The 15,054-nt window shown below is 33.3% G+C and overlaps 1 long non-coding RNA gene across 2 annotated transcripts in view; it reads left to right on the top strand.

Moving 5' to 3' along the window:
- The window catches only part of LOC135261547 (uncharacterized), a 29,938-nt gene that overhangs the window by 4,208 nt on the left and 10,676 nt on the right, over positions 1 to 15,054 (top strand). The gene's annotated exons all lie outside the window — the stretch shown is intronic.

Genomic DNA, 15,054 nt, shown 5'->3' with positions numbered 1-15,054 from the left:
GGCAAAGTTCACCTGTGTTCAGCGGTTAAAAAAAGGGTTGGGCATTGGTTTTTTTTTATTTTGGACAACCAAAAAATTTGTATATACTATATAGGTCCCATGACCAAAAAAGGTAGGGAAATTATACATATTTTTCAGGGAAACTTTTTTTTTTTTAGGCCTAAAATATATTTTTAGCATTTGACTAGGAAAATTCCATCTTGACTTAGTTTTTCCACAATTTTAAATCAGTAATCAATGTTTTCAACATTTCCTTTATGGCTTAAATTTTACGTTTAGGGCTCAACTTAGGGTTGGGTAATGAAAACGATAAGTCTGAAGTTCGAGGCAAGTTCACGGCTGGTTCAGCAGGTTAAAGAAAGGTTGGGACATTGGTTCTTTTTGATTTTGGACAATCCAAAAATTTTGTATTTTCTAGTACAGGTACCTATGACCATAAAAGGATATGGAATATATACATATTTTTTCAGGGAAACCATTTTTTTTTTAAGGCCTCAAATATATTTTTTAGCTTTTGTACTATAGAATTCACAGTCTTGACTTAGTTTTTCCACAATTTTAAATCAGTAATCACATGTTTTCAACAGTTCCTATGGCTTCAATTACGTTTTAGGGCTCAAATTAGGGTTAGGGTTAGGAAAACGATAAGTCTGAGGGTCGAGGCAAGTTCACGGCTGTGTTCAGCAGGTTAAAGAAAGGTTGGGACATTGGTTCTTTTTTGATTTTGGACAATCCAAAAATTTTGTATATACTAGTATAGGTACCTATGACCATAAAAGGATATGGAATATATACATATTTTATCAGGGGAAACATTTTTTTTTTAAGGCCTCAAATATATTTTTTAGCTTTTGTACTATAGAATTCACAGTCTTGACTTAGTTTTTCCACAATTTTAAATCAGTAATCACATGTTTTCAACAGTTCCTATGGCTTCAATTACGTTTTAGGGCTCAAATTAGGGTTATAGAAAACGATAAGTCTGAGGGTCGAGGCAAGTTCACGGCTGTGTTCAGCAGGTTAAAGAAAGGTTGGGACATTGGTTCTTTTTGATTTTGGACAATCCAAAAATTTTATATATACTAGTATAGGTACCTATGACCATAAAAGGATATGGAATATATATTTTTCAGGAAACCTTTTTTAAGGCCTCAAATATTTTTTAGCTTTTGTCTATGAATTCAAGTCTTGACTTATTTTCCAAATTTTAAATCAGTAATCACATGTTTTCAACAGTTCCTGGCTTCAATTATTTTGGCCAAATTGGTTAGGTTGAAAACCCGGGGCGAGAAGCCTGGCGCAGGTTAAAAAGGTTGGGAATTGGTTTTTTTGATTTTGACAATCCAAAATTTTGTATATCAGTAAACCAAGACCTAAAAGGATATGGAATATATACATTTTTTTCGGAAAAATTTTTTTAAGGCCTCAAATATTTTTTTAGCTTTTGTCCTATGGAATTACAGTCTTGAATTTTTTCCAAATTTTAAATAGAATCACATGTTTTAACGTTCCTATGGCTTCAATTATTTTGGAAACTTAGGTTAGGGTTAGGAAACGAAAGTCTGAGGGTCAGGGTTAAGCGTTTCAGCAGGTTAAAGAGGTTGGGACATTGTTTTTTTTGATTTTGGACAACCAAAAATTTTATATACTAGTATAGGTACCTATGACCATAAAAGGATATGGAATATATCATTTTTTCAGGAAACCATTTTTTTTAAGGCCTCAAATATATTTTTTGCTTTGTACTATGAATTCACAGTCTTGACTTAGTTTTTCCACAATTTTAAATAGTAATCACATGTTTTCAACAGTTCCTATGGCTTCAATTACGTTTTTAGGCTCAAATTAGGTTAGGTTAGAAAACGATAAGTCTGAGGTGAGGCAAGTTCACGGCTGTGTTCAGCAGGTTAAAGAAAGGTTGGGACATTGGTTCTTTTTGATTTTGGACAATCCAAAATTTTGTATATACTAGTATAGGTACCTATGACCATAAAAGGATATGGAATTATCCATATTTTTCAGGGAAACCATTTTTTTTTAAGGCCTCAAATATATTTTTTAGCTTTGTACTATGGAATTCACAGTCTTGACTTAGTTTTTTCCACAATTTTAAATAAGTAATCACATGTTTTCAACAGTTCCTGGTAATTACGTTTTAGGCTCAAATTAGGGTTAGGTTAGGAAAACATAAGTCTGAGGGTCGAGGCAAGTTACGGCTGTTTCAGCAGGTTAAAGAAAGGTTGGGACATTGGTTCTTTTGATTTTGGACAATCCAAAAATTTTTATATACTAGTATAGGTACCTATGACCATAAAGGATATGGAATATACATATTTTCAGGGAAACCATTTTTTAAGGCCTCAAATATATTTTTAGCTTTTGTACTATAAATTCACAGTCTTGACTTAGTTTTTCCACAATTTTAAATCAGTAATCACATGTTTTCAACAGTTCCTATGGCTTCAATTACGTTTTTAGGGCTCAAATTAGGGTTAGGGTTAGGAAAACGATAAGTCTGAGGGTGAGGCAAGTTCACGGCTGTGTTCAGGCAGGTTAAAGAAAGGTTGGGACATTGGTTCTTTTTGATTTTGGACAATCCAAAAATTTTGTATATACTAGTAAGGTACCTAAGACCATAAAAGGATATGGAATATAACATTTTTTTCAGGGAAACCATTTTTTTTTTTAAGGCCTCAAATATATTTTTTAGTTTTTGTACTATAGAATTCACAGTCTTGACTTAGTTTTTCCACAATTTTAAATAGTAATCACATGTTTTCATCAGTTCCTATGGCTTCAATTACGTTTTAGGGCTCAAATTAGGGTTAGGGTTAGGAAAACGATAAGTCTGAGGGTCGAGGCAAGTTCACGGCTGTGTTCAGCAGGTTAAAGAAAGGTTGGGACATTGGTTCTTTTTTGATTTTGGACAATCCAAAAATTTTGTATATACTAGTATAGGTACCTATGACCATAAAAGGATATGGAATATATCCATATTTTTTCAGGGAAACCATTTTTTTTTAAGGCCTCAAATATATTTTTTAGCTTTTGTACTATAGAATTCACAGTCTTGACTTAGTTTTTCCACAATTTTAAATCAGTAATCACATGTTTTCAACAGTTCCTATGGCTTCAATTACTTTGGGCTCAACTTAGGGTTAGGGTTATGAAAACGATAAGTCTGAGGGTCGAGGCAAGTTCACGCTGTTTAGCAGGTTAAAGAAAGGTTGGGACATTGGTTCTTTTTGATTTTGACAATCCAAAATTTTGTATATACTAGTATAGGTACCTATGACCATAAAAGGATATGGAATATATACATATTTTTTCAGGGAAACCATTTTTTTAAGGCCTCAAATATATTTTTAGCATTTGTCCTATGGAATTCACAGTCTTGACTTAGTTTTTCCACAATTTTAAATCAGAATCACATGTTTTCAACAGTTCCTATGGCTTCAATTACGTTTAGGGCTCAATTAGGGTTAGGGTTAGAAAACATAAGTCTGAGGGTCGAGGCAAGTTTACGGCTGTGTTCAGCAGGTTAAAGAAAGGTTGGGACATTGGTTCTTTTTGATTTTGGACAATCCAAAATTTTGTATATACTAGTATAGGTACCTATGACCATAAAAGGATATGGAATATATACATTTTTTCAGGAAAACATTTTTTTTAAGGCCTCAAATATATTTTTTTAGCTTTTGTCCTATAGAATTCACAGTCTTGACTTAGTTTTTCCACAATTTTAAATCAGTAATCACATGTTTTCAACAGTTCCTATGGCTTCAATTACGTTTAGGCTCAATTTAGGGTTAGGTAGAAACGATAAGTCTGAGGTCGAGGCAAGTTCACGGTGTGTTCAGCAGGTTAAAGAAAGGTTGGGACATTGGTTCTTTTTGATTTTGGACAATCCAAAATTTTGTATATACTAGTATAGGTACCTATGACCATAAAGGATATGAATTATATACATTTTTTCAGGAAACATTTTTTTTAAGGCCTCAAATATATTTTTTTAGCATTTGTACTATGGAATTCTACAGTCTTGACTTAGTTTTTCCACAATTTTAAATGAGTAATCACATTTTAACAGTTCCTATGGCTTCAATTACGTTTTAGGCTCAAATTAGGGTTAGGGTTAGGAAAACGATAAGTCTGAGGGTCGAGGCAAGTTCACGTGTGTTCAGCGGTTAAAGAAAGGTTGGGACATTGGTTCTTTTTTGATTTTGACAATCCAAAATTTTGTATATACTAGTATAGGCACCTTGCCATAAAAAGGATATGGAATATAATAATTTTTCAGGGAAACCATTTTTTTTTGGCCTCAAATATATTTTTTAGTATTTTACTATGGAATTCACAGTCTTGACTTAGTTTTTCCAAATTTTAAATGAGTAATCACATGTTTTCCAGTTCCTTATGGCTTCAATTACGTTTTAGGCTCAACTTAGGGTTAGGGTTAGGAAAACGATAAGTCTGAGGTCGAGGCAAGTTCACGGCGTGTTCAGCAGGTTAAAGAAAGGTTGGGACATTGGTTCTTTTTGATTTTGGACAATCCAAAAATTTTGTATATACTAGTATAGGTACCTATGACCATAAAAGGATATGGAATTATACATATTTTATCGGGAAACATTTTTTTTTAAGGCCTCAAATATATTTTTTAGCATTTGTACTATGGAATTCACAGTCTTGACTTAGTTTTTCCACAATTTTAAATCAGTAATCACATGTTTTCAACAGTTCCTATGGCTTCAATTACGTTTTAGGGCTCAACTTAGGGTTAGGGTTATGAAAACGATAAGTCTGAGGGTCGAGGCAAGTTCACGGCTGTGTTCAGCAGGTTAAAGAAAGGTTGGGACATTGGTTCTTTTTTGATTTTGGACAATCCAAAAATTTTGTATATACTAGTACAGGTACCTAAGACCATAAAAGGATATGGAATATATACATATTTTTTCAGGGAAAACATTTTTTTTTTTTAAGGCCTCAAATATATTTTTTAGCATTTGTCCTATGGAATTCACAGTCTTGACTCAGTTTTTCCACAATTTTAAATCAGTAATCACATGTTTTCAACAGTTCCTATGGCTTCAATTACGTTTTTGGGCTCAAATTAGGGTTAGGGTTAGGAAAACGATAAGTCTGAGGGTCGAGGCAAGTTCACGGCTGTGTTCAGCAGGTTAAAGAAAGGTTGGGACATTGGTTCTTTTTTGATTTTGGACAATCCAAAAATTTTGTATATACTAGTACAGGTACCTAAGACCATAAAAGGATATGGAATATATACATATTTTTTCAGGGAAAACATTTTTTTTAAGGCCTCAAATATATTTTTTAGCATTTGTACTATGGAATTCACAGTCTTGACTTTAGTTTTTCCACAATTTTAAATCAGTAATCACATGTTTTACAGTTCCTATGGCTTCAATTCGTTTTAGGGCTCAACTTAGGGTTAGGGTTATGAAAACGATAAGTCTGAGGGTCGAGGCAAGTTCACGGCTGTGTTCAGCAGGTTAAAGAAAGGTTGGGACATTGGTTCTTTTTTGATTTTGGACAATCCAAAAATTTTGTATATACTAGTATAGGGACCTATGACCATAAAAGATATGGAATATATACATATTATTTCAGGGAAACCATTTTTTTTTTAAGGCCTCAAATATGTTTTTTAGCATTTGTACTATGGAATTCACAGTCTTGACTTAGTTTTTCCACAATTTTAAATCAGTAATCACATGTTTTCAACAGTTCCTATGGCTTCAATTACGTTTTAGGGCTCAAATTAGGGTTAGGGTTAGGAAAACGATAAGTCTGAGGGTCGAGGCAAGTTCACGGCTGTGTTCAGCAGGTTAAAGAAAGGTTGGGACATTGGTTCTTTTTTGATTTTGGAGAATCCAAAAATTTTGTATATACTAGTATAGGTACCTATGACCACAAAAGGATATGGAATATATACATATTTTTTCAGGGAAAACATTTTTTTTTTTTAAGGCCTCAAATATATTTTTTAGCATTTGTACTATGGAATTCACAGTCTTGACTTAGTTATTCCACACTTTTAAATGAGTAATCACATGTTTTCAACAGTTCCTATGGCTTCAATTACGTTTTAGGGCTCAACTTAGGGTTAGGGTTATGAAAACCGATAAGTCTGAGGGTCGAGGCAAGTTCACGGCTGTGTTCAGCAGGTTAAAGAAAGGTTGGGACATTGGTTCTTTTTTGATTTTGGACAATCCAAAAATTTTGTATATACTAGTATAGGTACCTATGACCATAAAAGGATATGGAATATATACATATTTTTTCAGGGAAAACATTTTTTTTTTTAAGGCCTCAAATATATTTTTTAGCATTTGTACTATGGAATTCACAGTCTTGACTTAGTTTTTCCACAATTTTAAATGAGTAATCACATGTTTTCAACAGTTCCTATGGCTTCAATTACGTTTTAGGGCTCAACTTAGGGTTAGGGTTATGAAAACGATAAGTCTGAGGGTCGAGGCAAGTTCACGGCTGTGTTCAGCAGGTTAAAGAAAGGTTGGGACATTGGTTCTTTTTTGATTTTGGACAATCCAAAAATTTTGTATATACTAGTATAGGTACCTATGACCATAAAAGGATATGGAATTTATACATATTTTATCAGGGAAACATTTTTTTTTAAGGCCTCAAATATATTTTTTAGCATTTGTACTATGGAATTCACAGTCTTGACTTAGTTTTTCCACAATTTTAAATCAGTAATCACATGTTTTCAACAGTTCCTATGGCTTCAATTACGTTTTAGGGCTCAACTTAGGGTTAGGGTTATGAAAACGATAAGTCTGAGGGTCGAGGCAAGTTCACGGCTGTGTTCAGCAGGTTAAAGAAAGGTTGGGACATTGGTTCTTTTTTATTTTGGACAATCCAAAATTTTGTATATACTAGTATAGGTACTATGACCATAAAAGGATATGGAATATATCCATATTTTTTCAGGGAAACCATTTTTTTTAAGGCCTCAAATATATTTTCTAGCTTTTGTACTATAGAATTCACAGTCTTGACTTAGTTTTTCCACAATTTTAAATGAGTAATCACATGTTTTCTTCAGTTCCTATGGCTTCAATTACGTTTTAGGGCTCAACTTAGGGTTAGGGTTATGAAAACGATAAGTCTGAGGGTCGAGGCAAGTTCACGAGTGTTCAGCAGGTTAAAGAAAGGTTGGGACATTGGTTCTTTTTGATTTTGGACAATCCAAAAATTTTGTATATACTAGTATAGGTACCTATGACCATAAAAGGATATGGAATATATACATATTTTTCAGGGAAACCATTTTTTTAAGGCCTCAAATATATTTTTTAGCTTTTGTACTATGGAATTCACAGTCTTGACTTAGTTTTTCCACAATTTTAAATAGTAATCACATGTTTTCAACAGTTCCTATGGCTTCAATTACGTTTTAGGGCTAAAACTTAGGGTTAGGGTTAGGAAAACGATAAGTTTGAGGTCGAGGCAAGTTTACGGCTGTGTTCAGCAGGTTAAAGAAAGGTTGGGACATTGGTTCTTTTGATTTTGGACAATCCAAAAATTTTGTATATACTAGTAAGGTACCTATGACCATAAAAGGATATGGAATATATACATATTTTTTCAGGGAAACCATTTTTTTTTAAGGCCTCAAATATATTTTTTAGCTTTTGTACTATAGAATTCACAGTCTTGACTTAGTTTTTCCACAATTTTAAATCAGTAATCACATGTTTTCAATAGTTCCTATGGCTTCAATTCGTTTTGGCTCAAATTAGGGTTAGGGTTAGAAACGATAAGTCTGAGGTCGAGGCAAGTTCACGGCTGTGTTCAGCAGGTTAAAGATGTTGGACATTGGTTCTTTTGATTTTGACAATCCAAAATTTTGTATATACTAGTATAGGTACCTATGACATAAAGGATATGGAATATATACATATTTTTCAGGAAACCATTTTTTAAGGCCTCAAATATATTTTAGCATTTGTCTATGAATTCACAGTCTTGACTAGTTTTCCACAATTTTAAATGAGTAATCACATGTTTTCAACAGTTCCTATGGCTTCAATACGTTTTAGGCTCAACTTAGGTTAGGTTAGAAAACGATAAGTCTGAGGTCGAGGCAAGTTCACGGCTGTTCAGAGGTTAAAGAAAGGTTGGGACATTGTTCTTTTTGATTTTGACAATCCAAAAATTTTGTATATACTAGTAAGGTACCTAGACCATAAAAGGATATGGAATATATACATATTTTTCAGGGAAACATTTTTTTTAAGGCTCAAATATATTTTTAGCATTTGTCCTATGGAATTCACAGTCTTGACTCATTTCACAATTTTAAATCAGTAATCACATGTTCAAAGTTCCTATGGCTTCAATTCGTTTGGGCTCAACTTAGGGTTAGGTTATGAAAACTATAAGTCTGAGGGTCAGGCAAGTTTGGCTGTGTTCAGCAGGTTAAAGAAAGGTTGGACATTGGTTCTTTTTGATTTTGGACAATCCAAAATTTTGTATATACTAGTATAGGTACATGACCTAAAGGATATGGAATATATACATTTTTTCAGGAAACCATTTTTTTAAGGCCTCAAATATATTTTTAGCTTTTGTACTATAGAATTCACAGTCTTGACTTAGTTTTCCACAATTTTAAATGAGTAATCACATGTTTTCATCAGTTCCTATGGCTTCAATTACGTTTTAGGGCTCAATTAGGTTAGGGTTAGGAAACGATAAGTCTGAGGGTCGAGGCAAGTTCACGGCTGTGTTCAGCAGGTTAAAGAAAGGTTGGGACATTGGTTCTTTTTGATTTTGGACAATCCAAAATTTTGTATATACTAGTACAGGTACCTATGACCATAAAGGATATGGAATATATACATATTTTTCAGGGAAAACATTTTTTTTAAGGCCTCAAATATATTTTTTAGCATTTGTACTATGGAATTCACAGTCTTGACTTAGTTTTTCCCAATTTTTAAATCAGTAATCACATGTTTTCAACAGTTCCTATGGCTTCAATTACGTTTTAGGGCTCAACTTAGGGTTAGGGTTATGAAACGATAAGTCTGAGGGTCGAGGAAGTTCACGCTGTGTTCACAGGTTAAAGAAAGGTTGGGACATTGGTTCTTTTTGATTTTGGACAATCCAAAAATTTTGTATATACTAGTATAGGTACCTATGACCATTAAAGGATATGGAATTTATACATATTTTATCAGGAAAACATTTTTTTTAAGGCCTCAAATATATTTTTTAGCATTTGTCCTATGGAATTCACAGTCTTGACTAGTTTTTCCACAATTTTAAATCAGTAATCACATGTTTTCAACAGTTCCTATGGCTTCAATTACGTTTTTAGGCTGAACTTAGGGTTAGGGTTATGAAAACGATAAGTCTGAGGTCGAGGAAGTTCACGGCTGTGTTCAACAGGTTAAAGAAAGGTTGGGACATTGGTTCTTTTTGATTTTGGACAATCCAAAAATTTTGTATATACTAGTATAGGTACCTATGACCATAAAAGGATATGGAATTTATACATATTTTTAATAGGGAAAACATTTTTTTAAGGCCTCAAATATATTTTTTAGCTTTTGTACTATAGAATTCACAGTCTTGACTTAGTTTTTCCACAATTTTAAATGAGTAATCACATGTTTTCAACAGTTCCTATGGCTTCAATTACGTTTTAGGGCTCAAATTAGGGTTAGGGTTAGGAAAACGATAAGTCTGAGGGTCGAGGCAAGTTCACGGCTGTGTTCAGCAGGTTAAAGAAAGGTTGGGACATTGGTTCTTTTTTGATTTTGGACAATCCAAAAATTTTGTATATACTAGTATAGGTACCTATGACCATAAAAGGATATGGAATATATACATATTTTTTCAGGGAAACCATTTTTTTAAGGCCTCAAATATATTTTTTAGCTTTTGTACTATAGAATTCACAGTCTTGACTTAGTTTTTCCACAATTTTAAATGAGTAATCACATGTTTTCAACAGTTCCTATTGCTTCAATTACGTTTTAGGGCTCAAATTAGGGTTAGGGTTAGGAAAACGATAAGTCTGAGAGTCGAGGCAAGTTCACGGCTGTGTTCAGCAGGTTAAAGAAAGGTTGGGACATTGGTTCTTTTTGTTTTGGACAATCCAAAAATTTTGTATATACTAGTACAGGTACCTATGACCATAAAAGGATATGGAATATATACATATTTTTCAGGAAAACATTTTTTTTTTTAAGGCCTCAAATATATTTTTTAGCATTTGTCCTATGGAATTCACAGTCTTGACTCAGTTTTTCCACAATTTTAAATCAGTAATCACATGTTTTCAACAGTTCCTATGGCTTCAATTACGTTTTAGGGCTCAACTTAGGGTTAGGGTTATGAAAACGATAAGTCTGAGGGTCGAGGCAAGTTCACGGCTGTGTTCAGCAGGTTAAAGAAAGGTTGGGACATTGGTTCTTTTTTGATTTTGGACAATCCAAAAATTTTGTATATACTAGTATAGGTACCAATGACCATTAAAGGATATGGAATATATACATATTTTATCATGGAAACATTTTTTTTTAAGGCCTCAAATATATTTTTTAGCATTTGTCCTATGGAATTCACAGTCTTGATTCAGTTTTTCCACAATTTTAAATCAGTAATCACATGTTTCAACAGTCCCTGGCTTCAATTACGTTTTAGGGCTGAACTTAGGGTTAGGGTTATGAAGCGATAAGTCTGAGGAGTCTGAGGGTCGAGGCAAGTTCACGGCTGTGTTCAGCAGGTTAAAGAAAGGTTGGGACATTGGTTCTTTTTTGATTTTGGACAATCCAAAAATTTTGTATATACTAGTATAGGTACCTATGACCATAAAAGGATATGGAATTTATACATATTTTATCACGGGAAACATTTTTTTTTTAAGGCCTCAAATATATTTTTTAGCATTTGTACTATGGAATTCACAGTCTTGACTTAGTTTTTCCACAATTTTAAATCAGTAATCACATGTTTTCAACAGTTCCTATGGCTTCAATTACGTTTTAGGGCTCAACTTAGGGTTAGGGTTATGAAAACGATAAGTCTGAGGGTCGAGGCAAGTTCACGGCTGTGTTCAGCAGGTTAAAGAAAGGTTGGGACATTGGTTCTTTTTGATTTTGGACAATCCAAAAATTTTGTATATACTAGTATAGGTACCTATGACCATAAAAGGATATGGAATTTATACATATTTTATCACGGGAAACATTTTTTTTTTAAGGCCTCAAATATATTTTTTAGCATTTGTACTATGGAATTCACAGTCTTGACTCAGTTTTTCCACAATTTTAAATCAGTAATCACATGTTTTCAACAGTTCCTATGGCTTCAATTACGTTTTAGGGCTCAACTTAGGGTTAGGGTTATGAAAACGATAAGTCTGAGGGTCGAGGCAAGTTCACGGCTGTGTTCAGCAGGTTAAAGAAAGGTTGGGACATTGGTTCTTTTTTGATTTTGGACAATCCAAAAATTTTGTATATACTAGTATAGGTACCTATGACCATAAAAGGATATGGAATATATACATATTTTTTCAGGGAAACCATTTTTCTTTTAAGGCCTCAAATATATTTTTTAGCATTTGTACTATGGAATTCACAGTCTTGACTTAGTTTTTCCACAATTTTAAATGAGTAATCACATGTTTTCAACAGTTCCTATGGCTTCAATTACGTTTTAGGGCTCAACTTAGGGTTAGGGTTATGAAAACGATAAGTCTGAGGGTCGAGGCAAGTTCACGGCTGTGTTCAGCAGGTTAAAGAAAGGTTGGGACATTGGTTCTTTTTTGATTTTGGACAATCCAAAAATTTTGTATATACTAGTATAGGTACCTATGACCATAAAAGGATATGGAATTTATACATATTTTTTCAGGGAAAACTTTTTTTTAAGGCCTCAAATATATTTTTTAGCATTTGTACTATGGAATTCACAGTCTTGACTTAGTTATTCCACAATTTTAAATGAGTCATCACATGTTTTCAACAGTTCTTATGGCTTCAATTACGTTTTAGGGCTCAACTTAGGGTTAGGGTTATGAAAACGATAAGTCTGAGGGTCAAGGCAAGTTCACGGCTGTGTTCAGCAGGTTAAAGAAAGGTTGGGACATTGGTTCTTTTTTGATTTTGGACAATCCAAACATTTTGTATATACTAGTATAGGTACCTATGACCATAAAAGGATATGGAATTTATACATATTTTTTCAGGGAAAACTTTTTTTTAAGGCCTCAAATATATTTTTTAGCATTTGTACTATGGAATTCACAGTCTTGACTTAGTTATTCCACAATTTTAAATGAGTCATCACATGTTTTCAACAGTTCCTATGGCTTCAATTACGTTTTAGGGCTCAACTTAGGGTTAGGGTTATGAAAACGATAAGTCTGAGGGTCGAGGCAAGTTCACGGCTGTGTTCAGCAGGTTAAAGAAAGTTTGGGACATTGGTTCTTTTTTGATTTTGGACAATCCAAAAATTTTATATATACTAGTATAGGTACCTATGACCATAAAAGGATATGGAATATATACATATTTTTTCAGGGAAACCATTTTTCTTTTAAGGCCTCAAATATATTTTTTAGCATTTGTACTGTGGAATTCACAGTCTTGACTTTGTTTTTCCACAATTTTAAATCAGTAATCACATGTTTTCAACAGTTCCTATGGCTTCAATTACGTTTTAGGCTCAACTTAGGGTTAGGGTTATGAAAACAATAAGTCTAGTTGAGCAAGTTCAGCTGTGTTAGCAGGTTAAAGAAAGGTTGGGACATTGGTTCTTTTTTGATTTTGAAAACATGTGATTACTCATTTAAAATTGTGGAAAAACTAAGTCAAGACTGTGAATTCCATAGTACAAATGCTAAAAAATATATTTGAGACCTTAAAAAAAAAATGGTTTCCCTGAAAAAATATGTATATATTCCATATCCTTTTATGGTCATAGCTGCCTATACTAGTATATACAAAATTTTTGGATTGTCCAAAATAAAAAAAGAACCAATGTCCCAACCTTTCTTTAACCTGCTGAACACAGCCGTGAACTTGCCTCGACCCTCAGACTTATCGTTTTCATAACCCTAACCCTAAGTTGAGCCCTAAAACGTAATTGAAGCCATAGGAACTGTTGAAAACATGTGATTACTCATTTTAAATTGTGGAAAAACTAAGTCAAGACTGTGAATTCCATAGTAAAAATGCTAAAAAATATATTTGAGGCCTTAAAAAAAAAATGTTTTCCCTGATAAAATATGTATAAATTCCATATCCTTTTATGGTCATAGTACCTATACTAGTATATACAAAATTTTTGGAGTTGACCAAAATCAAAAAAGAACCAATGTCCCAACCTTTCTTTAACCTGCTGAACACAGCCGTAACTTGCCTGACCCTCAGACTTATCGTTTCATAACCCTAGCCCTAAGTTGAGCCCTAAAACGTAATTGAAGCCATAGGAACTGTTGAAAACATGTGATTACTGATTTAAAATTGTGGAAAAACTAAGTCAAGACTGTGAATTCCATAGTACAAATGCTAAAAAATATATTTGAGACCTTAAAAAATAATTGGTTTCCCTGAAAAAATATGTATATATTCCATATCCTTTTATGGTCATAGGTACCAATACTAGTATATACAAAATTTTTGGATTGACCAAAATCAAAAAAGAACCAATGTCCCAACCTTTCTTTAATGTGTATGGTCATCTTTATGGGTATGTTGTAATACAAACCTCTAAAGATATTAAAACTAACGTTTGCTAAACTTGAGATCAACTGTTGTGAAGTAACGCTTATGTTATCCTATGGTTTCATGCAATTTTCTGAAATAATGTAGGCCTAATTACAAAAATAACCAAAATTGGTGCTAATTGTATGATATAAAAACAAGAAGAGCCTATTTTTTCCTGACATAATAATTTTTTGAGTTAGCATTGTTATGAGCTACTCTTCCCCTGATTGGTGGTGGATACTTTAATTCTGATTTGTGCATGCACGTGTGGCTTTTTCCCCTATTGTACATGGAAGAATAGTGCTTGAGCTTTGTAGTTTGCAGTTTTCTGTAAAACAGGACTTGTAGTTTTGCAATGCTTAAAACGTGAGAATTGTGTTTTGTGGTGAGCTGTGAATCACGTAAATAGGCACTAAATTAACTTCATATGAATGGTGCTGAACCAGAAGACACGATTAAATGTATAATTCATCGATCTGATATCTATCAATACAGATAAAATTATGGAATTAATAGCAATGAATTACATCCTGCTTAGAGGCTGTATTTCATAGGCTTTGTTATGTGTAGAATTTGTGCATAATAGTATAAATAATAGTTCATCAGTTTGTCTTACAGAATATACAGGCATTACACTACTCTGATGGATACAAGGTAGCTAAAAGGATGGGTATGCTAGTCTACAATACTCTGAGAGGAGAGACTAATTTTCTATGTTGGCTACATTGGTTGCCTGTGGTTTATTACAAAAAAAGAAGAAATAAAAATGAACTGTGTTTAGTCAATGATTTTTCATTCTCTCACATGCTTCATTCATATGCTTGGTTTGGGCTATATTTCTTTGGGGACAGAAGAGCTGCAATAGGTCAGTTGCTATGGGAACAGCAGGGCAGCGATTTTGTACTGAAGCTAGTAGGGGTTCCTAGTATCAGGGGTTTTAGTGTTGCCACTGGTTTATGAAAACAGCATGATGACACAATTATGACAAGCAAGTTGGATAGCTTTTCCACAAAAAGAGTAAACGGACATGGTAAATATTAATCAAAGATGTAGAAAAGTGGCATGTCTGCTTCTCTCACAAGCCCAGCTTTATCGACACTGTGCATACAGTACATATATATACACTGCATTGATAAAGCTGTTGATACACTTTGGTTTCGTAATAAAACAATTCACACATGGTTAAAGTAGAGATTCTCAGCTTTTATTATAGGGTATTTTTTATACACTTTGGTTTCACATTGTAGAAATTACAGCTTTTTATGCATAGTCCTAAAAAAGG

This window comes from Anguilla rostrata, chromosome 8 (assembly GCF_018555375.3).
Source record: "Anguilla rostrata isolate EN2019 chromosome 8, ASM1855537v3, whole genome shotgun sequence".
In the NCBI taxonomy this organism is placed as follows: Eukaryota; Metazoa; Chordata; class Actinopteri; order Anguilliformes; family Anguillidae; genus Anguilla; species Anguilla rostrata.
Note: the sequence above shows the minus strand (reverse complement) of the source record. Positions and strands in the feature narration are given on the sequence as shown.